Source organism: Diabrotica undecimpunctata, unplaced genomic scaffold (assembly GCF_040954645.1).
Source record: "Diabrotica undecimpunctata isolate CICGRU unplaced genomic scaffold, icDiaUnde3 ctg00000568.1, whole genome shotgun sequence".
In the NCBI taxonomy this organism is placed as follows: Eukaryota; Metazoa; Arthropoda; class Insecta; order Coleoptera; family Chrysomelidae; genus Diabrotica; species Diabrotica undecimpunctata.
This window is the reverse complement of record NW_027311885.1, coordinates 3970001-3980000: the sequence shown is the minus strand read 5'-3', so window position 1 is coordinate 3980000 and position 10000 is coordinate 3970001.

Below are 10000 nucleotides of genomic sequence, written 5' to 3'. Positions count from 1 at the left end.
TGTGTGCGTGTGTGTGTGTGTGTCCGTTCGGCTTGCAGAGATAAGAACACGGCCGTGGCAAGAAGTCCCTGAATGTCGTAAGAGTCGACTAATGGGTAGGAGTCGAGAGGTGAAGCGTGTATGTGTATGTGTGTATGTGTGCGAGTGTGTGTGTGTGTCCGTTCGGCTTGCAGAGATAAGAATACGTCCGTGGCAAGAAGGCCCTGCCTGTCTTAAGAGGCGACTAATGGATAGGAGTCGAGAGGTGGAGAGTGTGTGCGTGTGCGTGTGCGTGTGGGTGTGTGCGTGTGTGCCTATGTGCGTGTGTTTGTGTGTGCGTGTCTGTGTGTGTGTCCGTTCGGCTTTCAGAGATAAGAACACGGCCGGGGCAAGATATCCCTGCCTGTCGTAAGAGGAGAATAATGGGTAGGGGTCGAGAGGTGAAGAGTGTATGTGTGTGTTTGTGTGCGTGTGTGCGTGTGTGTGCGTGTGAGAGTGTGTGTGTGTGTCCATTTGGCTTGCAGAGATAAGAATACGGCCGAGGCAAAAAGGCCCTGCCTCTTGTAAGGGTCGACTAATAAGTAGGAGTCGGGAGGTGAAGAGTGTATGTGTGTGTGCGTGTGTGTGTGCGTGTGTGAGTATGTGTGTGTGTTAGTTCGGCTTGCAGAGATAAGAACACGACCGCGGCAAGAAGGCCCTGCCTATCGTAAGAGGCGACTAAAAGGTAGGAGTCGAGAGGTGAAGAGTGTATGTGTGTGTGTGTGTGTTTGTGCTTGTGTGAGTGTGTGTGTCTGTTCGGCTTGCAGGGATAAGAAAACGGCCGTGGCAAGAAGGCCATGCTTGCTGTACGGAGCGACTAATTGGTAGGAGTCGAGAGATGAAGAGTGTATGTGTGTGTGTGTGTGTTCGTTTGTGTGTGCGTGTGTAAGTGTGTGTGTATGTATGTGTGTGTCCGTTCGGCTCGCAGAGATTAGAATACGGCCGAGGCAAGAACGACATGCCTGTCGTAATAGGCGACTAATGGGTAAGAGTCGAAAGTTGAAGAATGTATGTGTGTGTGTGTGCGTGTGTGCGTGTGTTTGTGCGTGTCTGAGTGTGTGTGTGTGCGTGTGTGCGTGCGTGTCTGTTAGTGAGTGTATTCGTTCGGCTTGCAGAGATAAGAACACGGCCGGAGCAAGAAGGCCCTGCCTCTCGTAAGAGGCGACTAAAAGGTAGGAGTCGAGAGGTGAAGAGTGTATGTGTGTGTGTGTGAGTGTGTGTGTGTGTCCGCTCGGCTCGCAGAGATAAGAATACGGTCGTGGCAAGAAGGCCCTGCCTGTTTTAAAAGGCGACTAATAGATAGGAGTCGAGAGGTGGAGAGTGTGTGCGTGTGCGTGTGCTTGTGCGTGTGCGTGTGCGTGGGTGCATGTGTGTGCGTGTGTGAGTGCGTGTGTGTGTGAGTGTGTGTGTCCGTTTGGCTCACAGAGATAAGAACTCGACTGTGGCAAGTAGTGCCTGCCTGTCGTAAAAGGCGACTAATGGTTAGGAGTCGAAAGGTGAAGTGTGTATGTGTGTGTGTGTGCGTGTGTTTGTGCGTGTGTGAGTGTGTGTGTGTGCGTGTGTGCGTGCGTGGGTGCGTGTGTGTGTGCGTGTGTGCGTGCGTGTGTGTGTAAGTGTGTGTGTCCGTTTGACTCGCAGAGATAAGAACACGGCCGTGGCAAGAAGTCCCTGCCTGTTGTAAGAGGCGACTAATGGGTACTAGTCGAGAGGTGAAGAGTGTATGTGTGTCTGTGCGTGTGTGCGTGCGTGTGTGAGTGTGTGTGTCTATGTGTCTGTGTCAGTGTGTGTGTGTCCGGTCGGCTCGCAGAGATAAGAACACGACCGAAGCAAGAAAGCCCTGCCTAACGTAAGAGACGACTAATGGGTAGGAGTCGAGAGGTGAAGAGTGTATGTGTGTGTGTGTGTGCGTGTGTAAGTGTGTGTGTATGTGTGTGTGTCTGTTTGGCTTGTAGAGATAAGAATACGGCCGAGGCAATAAGTCCATGCCTGTCGTAAGAGCCGACTAATGGGTAGGAGTCGAGAGGTGAAGAGTGTATTTGCATCCGAATGTTTCTTGTCGAAGTGTGTGTTCCACTTTCGTACTTGATTTAGCAATTCTGGTTGCCCCATTTGTTTCGTTATTGTTAATTCCTGTAATTCTATTCGGATGCCCGAAATTTCCTGGGCCAGTGTGTCGGATTCTGTTCCCTTGGAAGTTTTTTCTCTTGGGATTGTTCCTGTAGCTTCCTCGCGATTTTTAAAATAGGTTCTGAGTCGTGATCTCAATTCGTCGACGGTTCCCTTAGGATCTAAGCCGTATTTTTCGGCCTCGCTCTGCAATTCCTCTTTGCAAAGTCGGTTTATCCACGACGTACCTGTTACTGAGTCTGTGTCTTTATCTGTCGGCATGTTATTAATTTTTGCTCGGGCGCCAGTTTGTGATGGGTAGCTATTTCGGGGCGACAGACTCAGTAAAACACAGGTTTGAAGTAAAAATAAATCTATTAATTTAGTATATCTACAATAAATAAAAATAAAAGGAATTCTACGTTGTATACTTATACAATGAATAAAACTAAAACGAATTCTACTGGATCCCGTGATGAACGAAGTCCTCGGCGAACGTCTATAAAAGAAAAGAAATTAATTAGTACTACTAATAAGAAACGAAATGGGGGAAATCGATCGCGCGCAGATTTATACTCGCTTTCGCTTCAATTCAGCGAAAGCTCCGAATATGCTCGCAAAACAAAATATTTAGCTGTGCAGACCCGTGTGTGTGCGTGTGTGCGTGTATGTGTGTGTGCGTGTGTGCGTGCGTGTGTGCGTGTGTGTGTGCGTGTGTGCGTGCTTGTTTGCGTGTGTGTGTGTATTTGTGAGTGTGTGTGTGTGTGTATATGTGTGTGTGTCTTCGGCTCGCAGAGATAAGAAAACAGCGGTTGCAAGAAGGCAATGCCTGTCGTAAGAGGCGACTATGGGTTGGAGTCAAGAGGTGAAGAGTGTACGTGTGTGCGCCTGTGTGTGTGTGTGAATGTGTGTGTGTATGTGTGTGTGTGTATGTGTGTGTGTGTCCCTTCGGCTCGCAGAGATAAAAATACAGCCGTGGTAAGAAGGCCATGCCTGTCGTAAAAGGCGACTAATGGGTAGGAGTCGAGAGGTGAAGAGTGTATGTGTGTGTGCGTGTGTGCGTGTGTGCGTGTATGTGTGTGTGTCCCTTCGGCTCGCAGAGATAACAAAACAGCGGTTGCAAGAAGGCAATGCCTGTCGTAAGAGGCGACTAATGGGTTGGAGTCAAGAGGTGAAGAGTGTACGTGTGTGCGCGTGTGTGTGTGTGTGTGAATGTGTGTGTGTATGTGTGTGTGTATGTGTGTGTGTCCCTTCGGCTCGCAGAGATAAAAATACAGCCGTGGCAAGAAAGCCATGCCAGTCGTAAGGGGCGACTAATGGGTAGGAGTCGAGAGGTGAAGAATGTATTTGTGTGTGCGTGTGTGCGTGTGTGTGTGTGTGAGTGTGTGTGTGTATGTGTGTGTGTCCCTTCGGCTCGCAGAGATAACAAAACAGCGGTTGCAAGAAGGCAATGCCTGTCGTAAGAGGCGACTAATGGGTTGGAGTCAAGAGGTGAAGAGTGTACGTGTGTGCGCGTGTGTGTGTGTGTGTGAATGTGTGTGTGTATGTGTGTGTGTATGTGTGTGTGTGTCCCTTCGGCTTGCAGAGATAAAAATACAGCCGTGGTAAGAAGGCCATGCCTGTCGTAAAAGGCGACTAATGGGTAGGAGTCGAGAGGTGAAGAGTGTATGTGTGTGTGTGCGTGTGTGCGTGTGTGTGTAAGTATGTGTGTGTATGTGTGTGTGTGTCCGTTCGGCTTGCATAGATAAGAATACGGCCGTGGCAAGAAGGCCATGCTTGCTGTAAGGAGCGACTAATTGGTAGGAGTCGAGAGATGAAGAGTGTATGTGTGTGTGTGTGTGTGTTCCTTTGTGTGTGCGTGTGTAAGTGTGTGTGTATGTATGTGTGTGTCCGTTCGGCTTGCAGAAATTAGAATACGACCGAAGCAAGAAGGCCATGCCTGTCGTAAGAGGCGACTAATGGGTAGAAGTCGAGAGGTGGAGAGTGTATTTGTGTGTGTGTGTGTGTGTGCGTGCGTGTGTGTGTCAGTGTGTGTGTCCTTTCGGCTCACAGAGATAAGAACTCGGCCGTAGCAAGAAGTTCCTGCCTGTCGTAAGAGGCGACTAATGGGTAGGAGTCGAGAGGTGAAGAGTGTATGTGTGTGTGCGTGTGTGCGTGTGTGTGTGCGTGTGTGAGTATGTGTGTGTGTGTTAGTTCGGCTTGCAGAGATAAGAACTTGACCGAGGCAAGAAGGCCCTGCCTATCGTAAGAGGCGTCTAATAGGTAGGAGTCGAGAGGTGAAGAATGTATGTGTGTGTGCGTGTGTGCGTGTGTGTGTGTGTGTGTGAGTGTATGTGTTTGTGCGTGTGTGTGCGTGTGTGCGTGCGTGTTTGCCTGTGTGTGTGTGTTTGTGAGTGTGTGTGTGTGTGTATGGGTGTGTGTGTCTTCGGCTCGCAGAGATAAGAACACAGCCGCGGCAAGAAAGCCATGCCAGTCGTAAGGGGCGACTAATGGGTAGGAGTCGAGAGGAGAAGAGTGTATGTGTGCGTGCGTGTGTGAGCATGTGTGTGTGTCTGTTCGGCTTGCAGAGATAAGAACACGAAGTGGCAAGAAGGCCATGCTTGCTGTAAGGAGCGACTAATGGGTAGGAGTCGAGAGATGAAGAGTGTACGTGTGTGTGTGTGCGTGTGTTCGTTTGTGTGCACGTGTGTATGTGTTTGTGCGTGTGTAAGTGTCTGTGTGTGTTTTAAAGTATGTGTGTGTCCGTTGGGCTTGCAGAAATTAGAATACGACCGAAGCAAGAAGGCCATGCCTCTCGTAAGAGGCGACTAATGGGTAGAAGTCGAGAGGTGGAGAGTGTATTTGTGTGTGTGTGTGTGCTTGCGTGTGTGTGTCAGTGTGTGTTTGTGTGTGTATGTGTGCGTGTGTGCGTGCGTGTGTGTGTGAGTGTGTGTGTGTGTCCGTTCGGCTTGCAGAGATAAGAATACCTCCGTGGCAAGAAGCCCCTGAATGCCGTAAGAGGGGACTAATCGGTTGGAGTCGAGAGGTTAAGAGTGTATGTGTGTGTGAGTGTGTGTGTGTGTGTCCGTTTGGCCCGCAGAGATGAGAATACGTCCGTGGCAAGAAGGCCCTGCCTGTCTTAAGAGGCGACTAATGGGTAGGAGTCAAGAGGTGAAGAGTGTATGTGTGCGTGTGTGTGTGTGCGTGTGTGAGTATGTGTGTGTGTCCGTTCGGCTTGTAGAGATAAGAATACGTCCGTGGCAAGAAGCCCCTGAATGTCGTAAGAGGCGACTAATGGGTAGGAGTCGAGAGGTTAAGAGTGTATGTGTGTGTGAGTGTGTGTGTGTGTGTCTGTTCGGCCCGCAGAGATAAGAGGCAAGTGGCAAGAAGGCCCTGCCTGTCTTGAGAGGCGACTAATGGGTAGGAGTCAAGAGGTGAAGAGTGTATGTGTGCGTGTGTGTGTGTGCGTGTGTGAGTATGTGTGTGTGTCCGTTCGGCTTGCAGAGATAAGAATACGTCCGTGGCAAGAAGCCCCTGAATGTCGTAAGAGGCGACTAATGGGTAGGAGTCGAGAGGTTAAGAGTGTATGTGTGTGTGAGTGTGTGTGTGTGTGTGTCCGTTCGGCCCGCAGAGATAAGAGGCAAGTGGCAAGAAGGCCCTGCCTGTCTTAAGAGGCGACTAATGGGTAGGAGTCGAGAGGTGAAGGGTGTATGTGTGCGTGTGTGCGTGCGTGTGTGTGTGAGTGTGTGTGTGTGTCCGTTCGGCTTGCAGAGATAAGAATACGTCCGTGGCAAGAAGCCCCTGAATGCCGTAAGAGGGGACTAATCGGTTGGAGTCGAGAGGTTAAGAGTGTATGTGTGTGTGTGAGTGTGTGTGTGTGTGTCCGTTTGGCCCGCAGAGATAAGAATACGTCCGTGGCAAGAAGGCCCTGCCTGTCTAAAGAGGCGACTAATGGGTAGGAGTCAAGAGGTGAAGAGTGTATGTGTGCGTGTGTGTGTGCGTATGTGAGTATGTGTGTGTGTCCGTTCGGCTTGCAGAGATAAGAATACGTCCGTGGCAAGAAGCCCCTGAATGTCGTAAGAGGCGACTAACGGGTAGGAGTCGAGAGGTTAAGAGTGTATGTGTGTGTGAGTGTGTGTGTGTGTGTGTGTGTCCGTTCGGCCCGCAGAGATAAGAGGCAAGTGGCAAGAAGGCCCTGCCTGTCTTAAGAGGCGACTAATGGGTAGGAGTCAAGAGGTGAAGAGTGTATGTGTGCGTGTGTGTGTGTGCGTGTGTGTGTATGTGTGTGTGTCCGTTTGGCTTGCAGTGATAAGAATACGGCCGAGGCAAGAAGGATCTGCCTCATGTAAGGGGCGACGAATAAGTAGGAGTCGGGAGGTGAAGAGTGTATGTGTGTGTGCGTGTGTACGTGTGTGTGTGCGTGTGTAAGTATGTGTGTGTGTTAGTTCGGCTTGCAGAGATAAGAACTTGACCGAGTCAAGAAGGCCCTCCCTATCGTAAGAGACGACTAATAGGTAGGAGTCGAGAGGTGAAGATTGTATGTGTGTGTGCGTGTGTGCGTATGTGTGTGCGAGTGTGAGTATGTGTGTGTGTCCGTTCGGCTTGCATAGATAAGAATACGGCCGTGGCAAGAAGGCCATGCTTGCTGTAAGGAGCGACTAATTGGTAGGAGTCGAGAGATGAAGAGTGTATGTGTGTGTGTGTGTGTTTGTGTGTTCCTTTGTGTTTGCGTGTGTAAGTGTGTGTGTATGTATGTGTGTGTCCGTTCGGCTTGCAGAAATTAGAATACGACCGAAGCAAGAAGGCCATGCCTGTCGTAAGAGGCGTCTAATGGGTAGAAGTCGAGAGGTGGAGAGTGTATTTGTGTGTGTGTGTGTGTGTGTGTGTGCGTGCGTGTGTGTGTCACTGTATGTGTCCTTTCGGCTCACAGAGATAAGAACTCGGCCGTGGCAAGAAGTTCCTGCCTGTCGTAAGAGGCGACTAATGGGTAGGAGTCGAGAGGTGAAGAGTGTATGTGTGTGTGCGTGTGTGCGTGTGTGTGTGCGTGTGTGAGTATGTGTGTGTGTTAGTTCGGCTTGCATAAATAAGAACACGACCGAGGCAAGAAGGCCCTGCCTATCGTAAGAGGCGACTAATAGGTAGGAGTCGAGAGGTGAAGAGTGCATGTGTGTGTGTGTGCGTGTGTGCGTGTGTGTGTGCGTGTGTGAGTATGTGTGTGTGTCCGTTCGGCTTGCAGAGATAGGAACACGGCCGAGGCAAGAAGGCCATGCTTGCTGTAAGGAGCGACTAATTGGTAGGAGTCGAGAGATGAAGAGTGTATGTGTGTGTGTGTGTGTTTGTGTGTGTGTGAGTGTATGTGTGTGTGCGTGTGGGCCTGCGTGTATGTGTGTGTGTTTGTGAGTGTGTGTGTGTATGTGTATGTCCCTTCTGCTCGCAGAGATAAGAAAACAGCCGTGGCAAGAAGGCCATGCAAATCGTACGGGGCGACTTATGGGTAGGAGTCGAGAGGTGAAGAGTGTATGTGTGTGTGTGCGTGTGTGCGTGTGTGTGTGCGTGTGTGTGTGTGAGTGTATGTGTGTGTGCGTCTTTAGTGCGTGTGTGCGTGTGCGTGTCCGTGTGTGCGTACGTGTGTGCGTGTTTGTGTGTGTTTGTGAGTGTGTGAGTATGTGTGTGTGTTAGTTCGGCTTGCAGAAATAAGAACACGACCGAGGCAAGAAGGCCCTGCCTATCGTAAGAGGCGACTAATAGGTAGGAGTCGAGAGGTGAAGAGTGCATGTGTGTGTGCGTGTGTGCGTGTGTGTGTGCGTGTGTGAGTATGTGTGTGTGTGTTAGTTCGGCTTGCAGAGATAAGAACTTGACCGAGGCAAGAAGGCCCTGCCTATCGTAAGAGGCGTCTAATAGGTAGGAGTCGAGAGGTGAAGAATGTATGTGTGTGTGCGTGTGTGCGTGTTTGTGTGTTTGTGAGTGTATGTGTGTGTGCGTGTGTGCGTGAGTGTGTGTGTCAGTGTGTGTGTCCTTTCGGCTCACAGAGATAAGAACTCGGCCGTGGCAAGAAGTTCCTGCCTGTCGAAAGAGGCGACTAATGGGTAGGAGTCGAGAGGTGAAGAGTGTATGTGTGTGTGCGTGTGTGCGTGTGTGTGTGCGTGTGTGAGTATGTGTGTGTGTGTTAGTTCGGCTTGCAGAGATAAGAACTTGGCCGAGGCAAGAAGGCCCTGCCTATCGTAAGAGGCGTCTAATAGGTAGGAGTCGAGAGGTGAAGAATGTATGTGTGTGTGCGTGTGTGCGTGTGTGTGTGTGTGTGTGTGTGAGTGTATGTGTGTGTGCGTGTGTGCGTGCGTGTGTGTGTGCGTGTGTGCGTGCGTGTTTGCCTGTGTGTGTGTGTTTGTGAGTGTGTGTGTGTGTGTGTGTATGTGTGTGTGTGTCTTCGGCTCGCAGAGATAAGAACACAGCCGCGGCAAGAAAGCCATGCCAGTCGTAAGGGGCGACTAATGGGTAGGAGTCGAGAGGAGAAGAGTGTATGTGTGCGTGCGTGTGTGAGAATGTGTGTGTGTCTGTTCGGCTTGCAGAGATAAAAACACGGCCGAAGCAAGAAGGCCCTGCCTGTCGTAAGAGGCGACGAATAGGTAGGAGTCGAGAGGTGAAGAATGTATGTGTGTGTGCGTGTATGTGTGTGTGCGTGTGTGCGTGTGTGCGTGTGTGTGTGTGCGTGTGTGCGTTCGTGTTTGCGTGTGTGTGTGTTTTTGTGAGTGTGTGGGTGTGTGTATGTGTGTGTGCGTCTTCGGCTCGCAGAGATAAGAAAACAGCCGTGGCAAGAAAGCCATGCTAGTCGTAAGGGGCGACAAATGGGTAGGAGTCGAAAGGTGAAGAGTGTATGTGTGTGTGTGCGTGTGTGCGTGTGTGTGCGTGTGTGAGTGTGTGTATGTGTGTGTGTCCGTCAGGCTTGCAGAGATAATAATACGGCCAAGGCAAGAAGACCCTGCCTGTTGTAAGGGGCGACTAATAGGTAGGAGTCGAGAGGTGAAGAGTGTATGTGTTTGTGTGCGTGTGTGCGTGTGTGTGTGCGTGTGTGAGTGTGTGTGTATGTGTGTGTGTCCGTCAGGCTTGCAGAGATAATAATACGGCCAAGGCAAGAAGACCCTGCCTGTTGTAAGGGGCGACTAATAGGTAGGAGTCGAGAGGTGAAGAGTGTATGTGTGTGTGTGCGTGTCTGTGTGCGTGTGTAAGTATGTGTGTGTGTCCTTTCGGCCCGCAGAGATAAGAATACGTCCGTGGCAAGAAGTTCCTGCCTGTCGTAAGATGCGAATAATGGGTAGGAGTCGAGAGGTGAAGAGTGTATGTGTGTGTGCGTGTGTCCGTGTGTGAGCGTGTGTGAGTGTGTGTATGTGTGTGTGTCCATTTGGCTTGCAGAGATAAGAATACGGCCGAGGCAAGGAGGATCTGCCTCTTGTAAGCTTCGACTAATAAGTAGGAGTCGGGAGGTGAATAGTGTATGTGTGTGTGCGTGTGTGCGTGTGTGTGTGCGTGTGTGAGTATGTGTGTGTGTCCGTTCGGCTTGCAGAGATAAGAACACGGCCGAAGCAAGAAGGCCCTGCCTGTCGTAAGAGGCGACTAATAGGTAGGAGTCGAGAGGTGAAGAATGTATGTGTGTGTGCGTGTGTGCGTGTATGTGTGTGTGCGTGTGTGCGTGCGTGTGTGCGTGTGTGTGTGTGCGTGTGTGCGTGCCTGTTTGCGTGTGTGTGTGTGTTTGTGAGTGTGTGTGTGTGTGTATGTGTGTGTGTGTGTCTTCGGCTCGCAGAGATAAAAAAACCGCTGTGGCAAGAAAGCCATGCTAGTCGTAAGGGGCGACTAATGGGTAGGAGTCGAGAGGTGAAGAATGTATTTGTGCGTGCGTGTGTGC